Source organism: Drosophila sulfurigaster, chromosome 2R (genome assembly GCF_023558435.1).
Source record: "Drosophila sulfurigaster albostrigata strain 15112-1811.04 chromosome 2R, ASM2355843v2, whole genome shotgun sequence".
NCBI classification, from domain to species: domain Eukaryota; kingdom Metazoa; phylum Arthropoda; class Insecta; order Diptera; family Drosophilidae; genus Drosophila; species Drosophila sulfurigaster.
The window spans coordinates 11,431,283-11,447,813 of NC_084882.1; the positions used below are offsets into that span (position 1 = coordinate 11,431,283).

Here is a 16,531-nt window from a genome sequence, read left to right on the forward strand (position 1 = left end):
AAAAAAAAGGAAAGAAAAAAGTGCAACGTGCAATGTGCAACAATAAATTGTGCACCTTATGACGTTGTACAAAATACAAAAGCTCTCGACGAACATTTTTCATTATACGGGGTTTTTTTTCTCACTTTTGGGATTATTCTTTTTCCCCATTTCACAATACTTTTTGCGTTTTTTTTCATTGTTTTGATTTTTATTTCTGCTCAGCTTTAGTTTCTGATTGTTGGCTGTGGTATTGTTGTTGTTGTTGCTGCTGTTTTTGTTAGTGTTGCTTGGCTGACTGCACTTGGCCTAAAGTTGATTGCATGACATTGTTCTTAGTTTTCGCTTACATATCGTAGTTGTTTGGTGTACTCCGGACCCCCCACCCCAAAAAGTCCTCATACCCTTTGCTCACAGACTTGCACACACCTTAGTTGTGGGCTGCGATTTGTTTACATTGATTTTGTTGTAGTTTACAATCACAAGACCCCGCCCAGCAAAAGCTCTTCCGACCATTTGCAATATTATTGAAAAACCACTTGGTTTGCTCTTTTTGCTCTTATTGAACTTTGACTTCTATTCTGTTTGTGGTACTCCATACACTCCAGCATATATTTATATCTAGGAATACCCTGAAAAACGGGGATATGGTTGATAGGACTAAGGAATACATACAACATAATTATAAAGATAATTCGAAAGCAAACTTAATTGAAAAATAAACATTTTATTAAATAGATATTCATGTTTTAATACTGGGTATTTTGTTGCTCAGCAGACTTTTTCTTACCTTGTTGTTCTTCTTATATGTTCTTTTTTCCTGAAATACTTGAGTGCATTTCAATTCATTTCGTTTCCCATTTTGTTTGGGCTATGCAATGATAAATGTTCAAGTAATAAACTTGAAAAATGCCCATTGTATGGCGCATTTGAGGTGAGTGCGGGGCGACCCTCAAGTGTTGAAAATCTCTGATGAGTTTTTCCTTCACGTATTTAGGCTAACGATTGGGGAACGAAAAAGCGCGATTGCTGTGTGAGCTGATGACTAAGACAAATAGTTTTCACTGCATGTGTCAGTATTTTAAGACCAACCAAGTTGAAATATGGCAGATTGTTCAATTTATCGAACTGTTTTTCCACTTACAACTAAACTTGACATTATTATTCTGAGTGCTTGGTGTAATTACTTTTAAAATTAGTCGAAAATAACAGCTCAGAGAAGCTGGGTCCAGTGATTTGAGATATTCAAAAAAAAATTGGTGCCCATTGCTTTAAATCGTTTGCCCATGTTTGCCCAGGAAAAATTTTTTTTTGCCCACCCTTAGTTTCGAAATTATGAAAATTTTTTTTTTTTCGAAAATTCAAAAATTTTTTTTTTCAAAATTTTTTTGCGGAAATCGCTTTAAAATCGTTTGCCCATGTTTGCCCATCTTTTAGTTTTTCGAAAAAAAATTTCGTTTTCGAAATTTTGAATTTTGAAAAATTTTGACATTTTTTCGGCATGAATGACTCAAACTCGATCGCCCACACCTCGAAATTATGAAAACTAAAGCTCTACAACGGTAGCCTCAAGTGTTTTCAAGTCTGCCCATATCTCAGAATTTCAAAATTTTGAAAAATTTGAAGGTTTTCAACTTTTTTGATTGCTCATACAAATTCATCGTTTACCAATTTTCAAAGTCTCAAATTTTTGCCAAATTTCAAAATTTTTCAAATTTTTTGACTTTTCAGACTGCCCATTCGCTATTTTTGTTTGCCCACCCTTTAGAATTTCAAAATTTTGCTTAATTTAAAAATTTTCATACTTTTTGATTTCAGCCTATGGCCCATACAAATTCATCGTTTGCCCGCTTTCTTCAAATTTTGAATTTAAATTTTAAAACTTTTCAGTCATTCGAAAGAACGAAATTTTGCCGAATTTCAAAATTTTCAAGATTTCAGCCTATCATACAAATTCATCGTTTACCCAATTTTCAAAGTCTCAAATTTTCAAATTTCAAAATTTTTCAAATTTTTTGACTTTTCAGACTGCCCATTTATTTTTTATCACTCTTTAGAATTTCAAAATTTTGCTTAATTTAAAAATTTTCATACTTTTTGATTTCAATGGTCATACAAATTCATCGTTTACCCAATTTTCAAAGAATTTTTGCCAAATTTCAAAATTTTTCAAATTTTTTGACTTTTCAGACTGCCCATTCGCTATTTTCGTTTGCCCACCCTTTAGAATTTCAAAATTTTGCTTAATTTAAAAATTTTCATACTTTTTGATTTCACTGGCCCATACAAATTCATCGTTTGCCCAACTTTCAAAGTCTCAAATTTTTGCCAAATTTCAAAATTTTTCAAATTTTTTGACTTTTCAGACTGCCCATTCGCTATATTTCAAATTTTAGCGAATTTCAAAAAATTTTTACTTTTTGATTTCAGTCTAAATACAAAATCGTTTAATTTTTCAAAGTCTCAAATTTTTGCCAAATTTCAAAATTTTTCAAATTTTTTTTTGACTTTTTCAGACTGCCCATTCGCTATTTTCGTTTACCCTTTAAATTTCGAAATTTTGCCGAATTTCAAAAATTTTCATATGATTTTTACCATACAAATTCATCTTATGAAAATTTTCAAATTCTCAAACTAAAGTGGGCGCGAATGGGCAGACTAAAAGTCAAAAAATTTCAAAATTTTGAAATTTGGGCAAAAAAATTTGAGACTTGGGCAAACTTTTTGAATTTGTATAGGCTGAAATCATAGAAAGTATGAAAATTTTTAAATTAAGCAAAATTTTGAAATTCTAAAGGGTGGGCAAACAAAAATTTCAGTCTAAAGTCAAAAAAATTTGAAAAATTTTGAAATTTGGCAAAAATTTGAGACTTTGAAAATTGGGTAAACGATGAATTTGTATGGGCCATAGGCTGAAATCAAAAAAGTATGAAAATTTTTGAAATTCGGCAAAATTTCGAAATTCTAAAGGGTGGGCAAACGAAAATAGCGAATGGGCAGTCTGAAAAGTCAAAAAATTTGAAAAATTTTGAAATTTGGCTAAAATTTGAGACTTTGAAAGTTGGGCAAACGATGAATTTGTATGGGCCATAGGCTGAAAAAAAAGTATGAAAATTTTTAAATTAAGCAAAATTTTGAAATTCTAAAGGGTGGGCAAACAAAAATAGCGAATGGGCAGTCTGAAAAAGTCAAAAAAATTTGAAAAATTTTGAAATTTGGCAAAAATTTGAGACTTTGAAAATTGGGTAAACGATGAATTTGTATTAGGCTGAAATCAAAAAGTATGAAAATTTTTGAAATTCGGCAAAATTTCGAAATCTAAAGGGTGGGCAAACGAAAATAGCGAATGGGCAGTCTGAAAAGTCAAAAAATTTGAAAATTTTGAAATTTGGCAAAAATTTGAACTTTGAAAGTTGGGCAAACGATGAATTTGTATGGGCCATAGGCTGAAATCAAAAAGTATGAAAATTTTTAAATTAAGCAAAATTTTGAAATTTAAAGGGTGGGCAAACAAAAATAGCGAATGGGCAGTCTGAAAAGTCAAAAAATTTGAAAAATTTTGAAATTTGGCAAAAATTTGAGACTTTGAAAATTGGGTAAACGATGAATTTGTATGGGCCATAGACTGAAATCAAAAAGTATGAAAATTTTGGAATTCGGCAAAATTTCGAAATTTAAAGGGTGGGCAAACGAAAATAGCGAATGGGCAGTCTGAAAAAGTCAAAAAAATTTGAAAAATTTTGAAATTTGGCTAAAATTTGAGACTTTGAAAGTTGGGCAAACGATGAATTTGTATGGGCCATAGGCTGAAATCAAAAAAGTATGAAAATTTTTGAAATTCGGCAAAATTTCGAAATTCTAAAGGGTGGGCAAACGAAAATAGCGAATGGGCAGTCTGAAAAGTCAAAAAATTTGAAAAATTTTGAAATTTGGCTAAAATTTGAGACTTTGAAAGTTGGGCAAACGATGAATTTGTATGGGCCATAGGCTGAAATCAAAAAAGTATGAAAATTTTTTAAATTAAGCAAAATTTTGAAATTCTAAAGGGTGGGCAAACAAAAATAGCGAATGGGCAGTCTGAAAAGTCAAAAAATTTGAAAAATTTTGAAATTTGGCAAAAATTTGAGACTTTGAAAATTGGGTAAACGATGAATTTGTATGAGCAATCAAAAAAGTTGAAAACCTTCAAATTTTTCAAAATTTTGAAATTCTGAGATATGGGCAGACTTGAAAACACTTGAGGCTACCGTTGTAGAGCTTTAGTTTTCATAATTTCGAGGTGTGGGCGATCGAGTTTGAGTCATTCATGCCGAAAAAATGTCAAAATTTTTCAAAATTCAAAATTTCGAAAACGAAATTTTTTTCGAAAAACTAAAAGATGGGCAAACATGGGCAAACGATTTTAAAGCGATTTCCGCAAAAAAATTTTGAAAAAAAAAATTTTTGAATTTTCGAAAAAAAAAATTTTCATAATTTCGAAACTAAGGGTGGGCAAAAAAAAATTTTTCCTGGGCAAACATGGGCAAACGATTTAAAGCAATGGGCACCAATTTTTTTTTGAATATCTCAAATCACTTGACCCAGCTTCTCTGAGCTGAAAATAACTTGTGTATTCTTGAATCACTTGAAATCAACTCAATTTAAGAAAGTTTTCAGCGCATTTAAAATTATGATTAATTGTTGGATTTTATTTTACTTTTGAAATTAAATTGGCTTTTGGTATTAAAACCTAGAATAAAGAATATATATTGCCTGTTTCACTGCTCTTAAATATGGCAACGCTATTTAACCCAATTAAGCAACCTTTTTAATTGCTGTAGATTAAACTAAGTCTCTTCAGTTCAGCTCTAAATGCGCTCTTAATGAATAAATATTAAAATCAGTCTTGAAAGACGAAAGATTATATCTAGATTCAGTCCCTTCTGTTCTTTCTACTTCTAAGCGAGAGATTATTTTTATCACTCTTTGCAAAGTTAATATCGTTAAGGTCAAGTTTTCAGTCGACTTTTGCAATTTTTGTTAGTTATAGAACGTTTATTGTAAAGTTAATGAACTGTAAAGCTTCTTTCGCAATTTAAATATTTCAAATAGCGTTTTTTTCGCAATGAAAACAAGCAATCAATTTTTAACTTTTAGCATATCGATTATAAATAATGATAATGTGTTTCTATAATTTACTACTACTACTTGAGAACACTAAATGCGAGCAGTAAAAGAAATCAAACCAATAAAAACACTTGCGAAATAGCGATGAAAAGGAAAATGCAATTTTCTTATAGCTTTCATAATAATGTCGCCGTTGATGTCGTCTAAGGAGTTCTTCTACTAAGTATATAATAATAGCAGCAGCATTTTTAGATTGAAATAAATGTTGAAAATATGAATCAGTGACAGTTTTAATAACCATAAGAATGTATAAATTTTATACAAATATGTTATTAAATATCTTTACAAATTAGTTTAATTATCAATAAGAACTATGTGTTCATAATGTTATATTGAAATATGTACAAAATATTTTATATTTTTATATTATTTGGTAGTTAGTTCTATGATATACAATTAAAGAGTACGCCATTCTATTTATCATTTTTTTTGTGTTTAATATAGTTTACATGTTGTTAAAGTTTACAAAATGTTTAATCGATGTTCATTGATGTGCGAATGAACAATTTTTCAAGTACGAAAGGGTGTTAAAGTTTCGACTAGTCTCAAGTGTTCAATCAACTCATTGTTTTTGCACTCTCTCTCTCTCTCACTCTCTCTCTTTGCAGTATTTAATAAGTGTTAATCGAGTTGATGTTGGTTTCATTGTTGTTGCTGAAGCTTTATAAAATTGCATTGTGCGGTGGCCAGTGGCCACTATTATTATTGTTGCTGCTGCCTAATTGAAGTGTCATTAATTTGTATGCATCAACATAATTACGCATAATTATGAATAAGTCATAAGCAATTTTAGTTAATTCCGAAAGAGTTTCGGGTTCGTTGCGTTGCATTCTCTCTTATAATCCTCACTCCTCACTCCTTCTCCCTCGTCTGTCTCGCTTGACGGAAGTGGTGAGTAACAACTACGATAACAACAGCAACAAGAATAAACTTCAACCAAACAAAATGTTTCAAGTAGTTGCCACAGACTGTGACCCGCTCTGTTGACCCCACTTACACATTGTTTTTTACTATGTTTTTTACTTTTTTTTTGTTTTGTGTTTTTGGGGGGCTTCGTTTTCATGTGTTAAATTTGTTGCGTTGCTTGTTCGCTGGTTGCGCGTCAGTGATTTACATGCTTTATGCGAAGCATGAGCAGAGCCCATCCCAGATGCGAGTACGAGTATCATTTTGGTGGCTCTCTTTATGGTCTCTGGTCAGCGCAATTTCCACGTGCTTCGCGCAAACAAAACAAGCAAGAAATCGACAGTCGAGTGTGCTCGGCTGTGAGATACCCGCTATCCGCACTCAATAAGAGCCAAATAGTGTGGTATTATTATGTAAATATACTATATTAATATACTAAAAAGTATTATAAAATACTAAAGTATACCAAATAGTACGAAATTATTATTTAAATATACCAAATTATTGTACTGAAGAATAGAATACTGAAATATACCAAACCAAATTAATATACTAACATTATTAAAAAATACTAAAGTATATCAAATATTATGGTATTATTGTTTAAATATACCAAATTAATATACTGTTAAAAATACTACAAAATACTAAAGTATTCTAATTCGTATATATGTATGGTTATGGTTATATATTATGGTTATGGTATTGATATAAAAAGTACCACAAAAATAGGTATATAGCATAGATCTACGTATTTATACGAATTTATACATACAAATATATTCTTTATGCGTTTTACATACTTTTCCTGCCAGAATGTTATAATACCCCTCTTCCCTATAGATACCGGGTATACATATCAGTGAACAGCCTCTATTACAGTATCTTCTCATGTGCATTATTTTCATTTCCATACTGTTTTTTTTTTATTTTTGGATTAATCTTTTGGCTTTTTTCGGTGTATAGAGTACATTTAATTTATTTAAATTTTGTCGAGGTTTGTTGAACTTCCTGTAATTTGTCATTGTTAGTGCTCATGTAGCCATTAATTTGATGCGTTATAATCTATTTTAATATTCGAAATTATCAGAAATTCAATGAGAACAAAATTATTAGGAAACTTGAACTTGAGGTACTATAGATTAATCAGAGAATAATAAAGAAACATATTAGAACATGCATTTTCCTATAAATCTCACTTAGCAAAGTGATTATAAGTTATGATTCTCCTCGTTTCATTGCAGTTGGGAACCAAAGTTTTTCTCATGAAAACTAAAATTGTTAACATCCTTCTCATTTGCCCCTCTTTCCTTGGTTGTAGTTTTTTGTCTTAACTAACTTATCCTCTGTTTAGCTTCGGAGTCACGTACAAAATTAAAAAAAAACAAGTAAGAAAGTTACAGTCGAGTGTGCTCGACTGTGAGATACCCGCTACCCATTTTTAATAAAGGCAAAATATTGCGGTATCATTTTCAAAATATACCGAAAATACTAAAACAAAATACTAAAAATATACTAAATGGTATGTTTGGTATATCAATACAGCACACCATTCAAAATATACCATAGACAGCACAATGTGCCAGATTGTCGGCCAAAGCAACTCAGACCCCTAGTAAGTAGGCGTTTTTACCCATACAAAGTATTTCTTTAATAACTTCCACAATTTTTATCTGATCGCAACCAAATTTTCAGGAATCATAACTACTATAGTAATTATTGTATATACCAAAATTCGCAACTCTAGCTTGAAATTTACGCTTGTTATTAGATTTTTTTGATTTACGGGGGCGGAGGTGGGCGTGGCCAAAATTTGAAACAAACTTGATCTGCGTGCAAACATAACAAATGCTGTCGAAAAAAAATTATAGCTCTATCTCTTATAGTCTCTGAGATCTAGGTGTTCATACGGACAGACGGACAGACGGACAGACACACAGACACACAGACGGACAGACGGACATGGCTATATCGTCTCGGCTGTTGACGCTGATCAAGAATATATATACTTTATAGGGTCGGAGATGCCTCGTTCTACCTGTTACATACATTTCCTGCCGGCACAAAGTTATAATACCCTTCTACCCTATGGGTAGCGGGTATAAAAATACTCTCGTCGTCAAATTGATTTTTGTGGCAAACAGAACGTCGAGTAAATAATCAAATCATCTTGGCCATTCATCGTTTCGTTTGTATGTTTGTATGTATGTATGTACAATATATAATATAGGAGCGGCGGCGCCAAGCAAAAAGGCTTGATTTGCTACTCCATAAAAACCCGAAAAATCAATCTTCGCTCTCTTCGACCCATCAAAAACGGAAAACGCCCCAAAAATTGTAGTCATTAGTTTTGGCAAAAAGGCGAAAACAAAATGCAAGAGAACAAGAGCCAACAAAAAAAGAAACAACGAATTTATGTACGTGTGTGGAGTAAAGTTCATGACCACGAATCAAACTACTTAGCCAAGTTAGTGCGGTTCGCATTTGAGTTGCCAAGTTGAGTTGAGACATGAATGTGGCATTGTTTAAACTGCAATAGCGCCACAATTCTGTGCTCTGACTCTGACTCAGGCTCTTGGCTCTGTCTGTGCCTGATGAGTCGCATCAATCAGCGCAGCCATTGTCTGAACTTGAAATCGACTTTTAAACAGGCAACGCGGCCAGAACAGAACACAGAACGAAACGGTAAGAGACAGACTTGAAGACAGGCAGTTAACTTGGCCAGAGAGCGAGGCGAGGAGGCAAGGCGAGGCAACCGCAACATAAAAGCCTAATGATCAGCGCCAGCGATTGAGTTACATGTAGCAAATCTGTGGCGATCGACGCAGTCGCCACATTGAACAGCTTGAACGGCTTCAACTCCTTCAAGTGGTCGAAGTTCTCGATCTGCGTCTCGTGCCTTTAACTGTCCACAGTTAATCACGAACTGGCCAAAAAAGAATGCCGGGATTAAGCACGAAAAAAAATAAAACCAGGGGGAACCAGTTTCTTTTACAGCGCCGGCAAATGGAATACTTGACTGTCGTTTGTTTTTCTTGATACCCTTGACAAAGGACTCTGACAAGCTAATTCATTAGCCGACAATGGACTAAAAACCGACAACTGAATGCAGTCGAAAGCTTGGCTTATAATTCTCTAGCCAGCCAAATGTTGTCTAATCGTTGGATCAAGTTTTAACTATTGGGTAACAATAATAAATCGTAGTGATATCTTTGATGGCATTTAATGAATTGTAAGGGTATTCGGATAGTGCTTTATATTAAAGTCTAATGCAAATATAAATTTTAAAATAAACTAAACGAGCTCCATGCTCTAGGAAAGTCAACTTTTTTGCCAAGATTATTAAATATTATTAACTAGAAACTTTTGCAGCAGAGCATTAAAAGTTCGACTTGGGCATAGTTTTTGGGGAGGAATTTTCTTGTTTTTGTAAATCAAGTTTGCAGCTTTGGGAAGTTGTTGGCGCTGCTATGTTTGTTATTCAGCGGGACGTGGCGCAACTCGTTTTTGGTCTTGAGGCTGTCTTTGGCTGCTGCTTGGCATATTTGTTGGCCAACAACTGCAACAGCAACAAAAACAGCAACAAAAACAGTCAACAAGCAAAACGTGCACGCCAAAATATGCAACTGCAACAAGAACCGCAACAGCAGCAGCAGCAGCAGCAGCAGCAACAGCAACAGCACAACGAGCAACAACAAGAAGAAAAACGGCAACAATAACTTGCAACAATGGGGCAGCAGGCAGCAGAGAGCGCCTTGGGGCGCGTCGTCATTCCGTCTAGCAATGTTTTGGTTGACTTGTTAGTTGTTGTTTTTGGCTTTTTGCTTTTTATGGTTTGGGGTCGTCCTGCTTGCCTTGGCTATCTGCCAATTGTTTGGCAAATTAACAGCGAAAAGGAGTTTGCAACTGCAACCACACACACACACACACACACACGTATACGCATACGCACACACATCGCTTTTCGATGTTGTTGTGTTGCTCCTGCTGTTGCCAGCTTCTGCTAGCGATGTTCTTATTCTTCCTCGACTCATGCTGCTGCGTTGCGTGTCTTGTCTTGTCCTTCGCTCAAAATGTTGCCAAACATTTAAATATGCCTTTGTTTGGATTTTCAGCTCAAATGAGCTTGTCGTGGTCCAAAAGTTGCCGCCAGTTCAGACGCTCATCGTCTGCGTTCCATGATAATCTTTTGGCCTGCCACTTTATTGTTCTTCTCGCTATCCTGCCAATAGCCAAAGCCAACAATGGGTATGCACGCACTTCACAACCATTTGAAGTGGCTGAAACTTGAATTGTTAAATGAATTACTTTTAAATGATCAAAATCTTGAATTAAATGAATTTTGTAAATCATAACAAGCTTCAATTTTGTTGACATAACTCTAAAAGCTTTAGCTGTTAAAGGGTATTTAGTAGTCTGGCATTGACAGCATTTTCGGTTGTGGTTTCGCTTTGTTGCTGCTTCTTTGGCGTCGTCTTGTGGTCCTGGATTTGTGCGTTTATCTTCATTATGCCATTGAATTTATTCATGCAACCATATTTAGTTAAATTACACGTTCGCGATAAGCTCAGGCAGACGGCGAACACTCGAATCCAATTCAATCCAATCCAATCCAACTTCAACTTCAACTTTCAGTTGGACTTGCCTGTTTAAACTAATTAGTTGAGTGTCTGTGTATGGTTTTGTGGTTCTTGTTTTCCAGGAATAAAATCCCTTCACAGTTTTCTTGCATGTTTACGTACATATTATTAGGCAATCACGGCTTTGCCCACACTTCAATATTCTATCACATTATTAAATTGTACGACTGGCATTATTTTCAAATTTTTCATTCTCGTTTTTTTTTTCTTTCTTTGCAGGTGAGCAAACAATTTTCGTTGGACAGCTGCAACATCTTTTTTAACTGGGTAAATATTTGCCTTTCTAAGAAGTTTGCAAGTGTTTTTCTTGCAAATTATTGGGTTCTTTTGCCAGTTCCTCCAACTTCAGATTTAACTTTAACTTGAGCTTTAATGTTAACGCATCCCTCGATGAATGTGGCTATCCTCTTGTACATTTTCATAATGATCAAAGAGTTGGCTGAATGGGACAATGACAAGAGTTATTATGGACCATGATAAACAACAAATTGTTTGCAAAACTGATTGATTTATCAGGAATGAAAGTTGGAGGATAAATATTTACGTAAAATTTACGCTTGCTTATTGTATTTGATTTTCTTCTTCGATATATTTTAATTTCGAAAAGAACTTGAAGATTTTTAATTTAAACAAAGGTATAAAAAACGCCTAGAGTAGTAAAGTTAATTTAATTTTATAGCTATGACTGCTAGAAGTCAGATATAAAAACCTGAAATCAATGAATTTATTTTGAGTTTCCGTAAAATTTTGCACTTCTTTAGTGTTCATTTTCTGGCCATATGGAGAAACAATAAAAACCTAAAAAAAATGAAGAGATAAAGAGGGAAAATCCATGCTAAACCGGCAACTGCATCGTCGTCAATTGGTTAAGCCAAATGTCAGCAACTTTTTAGTCGCATTTCGAGGCGACTGCAGCTTGTGCTTCTTTTTTGTAACAACTCTATTATATATAGAGATATATACATACGAGATATGTACATATACGAGTATAAATGTCGTTTTATAGGTTAACTGCTTTGGCTTTGGCTGACTTCACCTTCTTACGCTCGATCGGTTTACAACAACACGGAAAACAACAAAGAACTTTAGGTGAGGCAGTGGCGAAACAATAAATGTGAAATAAGCTCTGCTTTTTCGTACTTCAGCTACATCAAATAAAACAATAAAATATTGACTTATCTTTACACAGCAAATCAATTTCAAGCACAACAATAAGACCAAAAGCATAAGAAGGCGCACAACTTGAGGCAGAAGCCAGCTAGACAATAGTTGGCCAAAACGGAAACTGGTGGTCAGCTTGGCTCACTGAACTGTTGCTGCTGTTGTTGTTGTTGTTTCTATTGTTGTCGTTAAAGTTTTGCAATTAAAATGCCATTGAGGTGTTCTGTTTGTTGTTGTTGTTGCCGTTTTGCTTTTTGTTTTGTTTTGCTATGTTGCTTGGCAGCTGGCTTTAATGAGCTAATGGTCTGGGCCATGTTGCTTTCAAAGACACAGTGAGCCACAAAAGTTGCTTGAACAACTTTGTTTTTGTTTTTTTATTTTGACCGTTCATTGTTTGGCTGGCGATGATCTATCAAATTGTATTAGAAAGTCCAATGATTTAACTGTTCTGCATTTAAATTTGTAATAGTCTTTGCCTGATTTTAAAATGTTGCGCATTATTCATTTTCTGCTACATAATTTAAATGTGTTCAAAACCAAGTTGGCTCACGAGTTTCTGTAAAGCTTTAAGAATCATTAACTTCTTTTTACGCTGTTAGATACTATTTGTAATTAAAGGTTATGTATAAGTATAATAACAAATAACAACAATAACAATATGTGGTAGGAAATGTTTACACCATAAGTAACTTGAGTAGAGGCTGCGAACGCTTTCGATAGTCCTTGATAGCTAACCACTAACTATCTAAAGATAGTCATCGATAGTAAGGTTTAAATAAAAACTGTTAACCATGCACCATCGGCTATATGAATAATGATCGATAGTCGTCGATAGTAAATTTAATTACGAACACAATAGTACAAGAAAAGCAGAAATACTATAAAGATCTTTTTTTACAAATGAAATTACTGATATTCATCGATAGTTTCCCACCATTAATATTGAGTAATAATTAAATACTTGTGCAACTGTAACACACATTTAATTCACCTATAGCGATATCGATAGTTGACCACCTTAAGTACTCTTAAGTATCGATTAATATATACATATTCGCTTTGTATAGGTTATGGTTATCTTAGTTATTCTTCAATTCAAAGTTTAGTTATTGAAACTTGAGTCAAAGCGATAATCACATTCGATAATTACCCGATTATCGATTATTGCACGCTATTGATAATTGCATGGCATGACGATTTCACAAATTCGCGCCGCTTTCTTTATTAGCGGCTTGTTAAATGTGATACAACGCAGTCGAGTTGCTCTCATCCGGAATTTCCTCTTTTTCCGCTGTTGGCATACGCGAAATAAATGCAACAAATGTCGCGACAACGAGATGCAAATGTCAAATGGTGACAACAGCGAGCAGCAGCAAGAGCAACAACAACAACATCATGTGCAATAGCCATCAATGAATTTAAACTTTGCGTTAACCAAACGACACTTGCTCCACTTCCCATTTGCACAATTTCCACAATTTTCACCATTTTTGCGTTTCCCATTGCCATTTCACATCGCGATGGTTGTCGTCGCCAGTCGTGTTGCAAGTGTGTGAAAAATGTAACAATAATTGAAATTTAATAGCCACGACGACAGCCGCAGTTGCCGTGCCGCAAAAGGCGAACGTCATAAAAGAAATAGTTGCAGAAAGCCTCGCGGCTGAGGTTCATGCTGAGGCATAGTCTCTGCTTTGCCTGCAGCAAAGACAACAGTGGGTGGAGCAGGAGAAGGAGCAGTAGAAGGAGGAAGGAGGCAGGAGGACACATCAGCAACAGGAGCAGGAGCGTGAAGAAGAGAAAACCTCATTCACTTTTACTATTATATTCATAGGCAAAAATGTTGCACACGTCGCGAAGAGTCGTCGCCGCTGGCTGTGTTGGTCTCCTATGAAAGGCGGCCTGCAAAATAAAAGTGGGTCAAAAGCTGTAAATGATATTTGTTCTACTTGGTTTAAGATGTTGTGTATGTGTGTATGTGTGTCCACATACACGCACACCCACTTCAACTTCCTCTCCTTTATGTTTTATGCAACACAAACAAAAAAAAAAAAAGAAAAAAATGAAGCAATTTGTTTGCCGCTGCAAAACTGCAAAGAAATCTGTGAAACTGCATAATCATCAAGAGCTTCCCTCAGAGCTGGTCGAGTCATTAACACGAGAGGCGGCGAGAGGTAAGGTGGACAGTGTGAAGAAGAGCGCGAGATTGTGTCAAATATCGCACTTGATTTGTTGTCCCATGTCAAAAATAAATGATGCCATTGAACTCCCTTATGGCCAGATAATAATGCAATCTGTTAACGCTAAAATCGTCTTGCCGAAACGTTTACCGGCTGTCAGTTTGTAATATGCGCCGCCAGTCAACTTGAGATCGGGCAGTAGCAATTAGCATATGGCTGCTAAGTAATAACATATCACGCGAAATACAAACGACTTTTGTATAATGTTTATTTTTACACAGACATAGTTGAATGCGCTACGAAAATACCTGTTTTTTCTTTATTTTGAACCATATAATTTAGTAGCTGAAACTTGGCAACTTGCTGGTTTTAATAATTTGTACTCTTTAGCTAAACGCTTGGCAAGGCGAAGGTCAAAAAATGAATCAACTCCGAAGATAAGACAAGCATATGCGATAAGCTTGAGCGATTTGAAAAGTTGCTGGTAATCTGAAAAGCTGAAAATAGTCTGCATAATTTGTGGCTTTGCAACTAAAGGGAAACTTAATAATATATTAATGTTATGATGAATGGAAACTTGCTCAACCTCTAGCGGATTATGAAAAGGGAAAAACTTTCCATTCAATTTGCATATAGAGGAAATTTTGATGGAGATGCTACAATCAATCTGATATGGATTAATACATAACAATTTGGTTTTCTTTTATTTTTTAAGTACTTTCCTTTTTAGTTTTTGAGTTGCTCATTAAAAAGATCATTCAAAAAAACTCTTTCGTATTAAAATCAACGCTTTTGACAAATTTCTAATAATTTCCCACAAATCTGAATGGCCATTGTAACTATTAGTTAAGCGCAAACGCAAATTGTGCGACATATAAAATAATTTGCATGTCAAATTTTCCAGTTCATTAAAATTAATGATATGGGAAGATTTTTGCACTTGACAATTGCAATTATCAGCCTCCAAAAGCAGCGAAATTAGCAAATACTAAAATGAGAAAAAAAGCAACAAAAAAAAAAAATGACAACTCTGGTCAGGGAAAATGTGTAGTTAGTGTTTCCGCTTGCTATTAATTGCCAGCGATTTGTTGGCAGTTGCAAAAGTATTCAAAGGCCACACGAAAATCAAATAGACAAAGTGAATAACGTGACTCTGCTTCCTGTTTTGGACTTTAGATGTTCGCTCATAATCAACAGCGGCAACGGCAACGGCAAGCATCATCATTATCATTATCGTTATCATTAGCATTAGTATCATAAGAAGCAGGAAATTTCGACTCAACTTTAAGATACTTCTTCGCAAGTGCATTCTAAAAAGTGTTTGTCAAATTGAAGTGAAGTTTATTATTGAAATGCAATGCAATTTGTAGTGTGAAATGCAAATTGACTGGCAATTTGTTGGGCATACCCGATTAGTGCACATAATGTATCAGAGGGTATAAATTATAATCAACATCTAGGGGCAACAGCGCGTCGGGTTGTCTGGCGCATTTCCTTGCCACATTATTAATATGCACAAGTCAAAATAAAGTTAGCCGCAAAAATGTTAATGAAAGCTTTATTAGGTTTTATGAAAACATCAACAGCCGTCGGCTGGAAAACTGGCAACGCATTTGAAGACCAGCCAGTTCTCTGTATCAGAAACAACCCATTTCTCAGGGTTAAGGGTTGGGGTTTTAGAAAGAGAGAGAGAGAGACAGCGATAGAAGAGGAGGTGGGGGAGGTCAGCCAGACTTGTCAGGCTCGCCTGTAAATCATATCAACGGGGTCGTCGTTGGGGTCGCTTAGCGGGTTCATTGCGGGTCGTCGCTTAATTTATGTGGCTTTGGGTTAGTTTTTTCTCTGTTCTTGTTGTTGTTGTTTCTCTCTGTGTTGCTTTTCTTGTTTGTTTGTCTGTTTTGTTTCTCTGGTTTATTTGTTTGTTTTATTCGGTTTGCTGCAAAAGTTTTTCCTCTGCTTAAATTTAATTAATGAACTGCCAATTTTCAACTGAAAAATACATGCACACGACCGCCGACAATAAGTATAAAACTAGTTTTTTTTTTTTTTTTTGGTTGCCATTCACTAAGTTCTGTTTATAAGTTTTTGTTTAGAGTTATTCATTAATCAATTAATTTGGTATGCAAATTTATTGCCTTAAAAAATGTTGTTAAATTGAATGCGTTTTGAACATTGTCGTGCTATCGATTGTATTTGCATAATTAATTTCGCTTTTTTAAATTATTACACTGGGTATATGTGACGTTTGATCAACTATCCAATGCGTTAGACAACAATTTATTCTACAATTTTAATTAATTTTAAGCCTAAAACAGTTGGTAAAGGGTATTTCACAAATGAAATACTTGAATTTCTGATTGTAAAAGCGAAACAGATTTAGATTTGATGCACAGACTTATATGCATATTTATTTATTATTTGTGGCTATTATTTGTTTGGAATTGTTTGTTTTTGTAGGCCGCATGTGGATAAATCTCAGTGACAGTAAACAATTTAACCATA

At 34.5% G+C, this 16,531-nt stretch overlaps 1 protein-coding gene and 1 long non-coding RNA gene across 6 annotated transcripts in view; one reads left to right on the forward strand and one right to left on the reverse strand.

Annotated features, from left to right (window-relative positions):
- Positions 1–16,531, forward strand: part of LOC133838859 (furin-like protease 1) — a 174,930-nt gene that overhangs the window by 9,224 nt on the left and 149,175 nt on the right. The gene's annotated exons all lie outside the window — the stretch shown is intronic.
- LOC133838721 (uncharacterized) lies at positions 169–1,183 on the reverse strand. Of its 2 annotated transcripts, none has more exons than XR_009893981.1 (2): positions 770–1,183; positions 169–611 (listed from the first exon to the last, which is right to left on the reverse strand). It is a non-coding gene; the product is annotated as an uncharacterized LOC133838721 (long non-coding RNA). The 2 variants fall into 2 exon arrangements; XR_009893980.1 differs by having other exon boundaries at positions 169–639.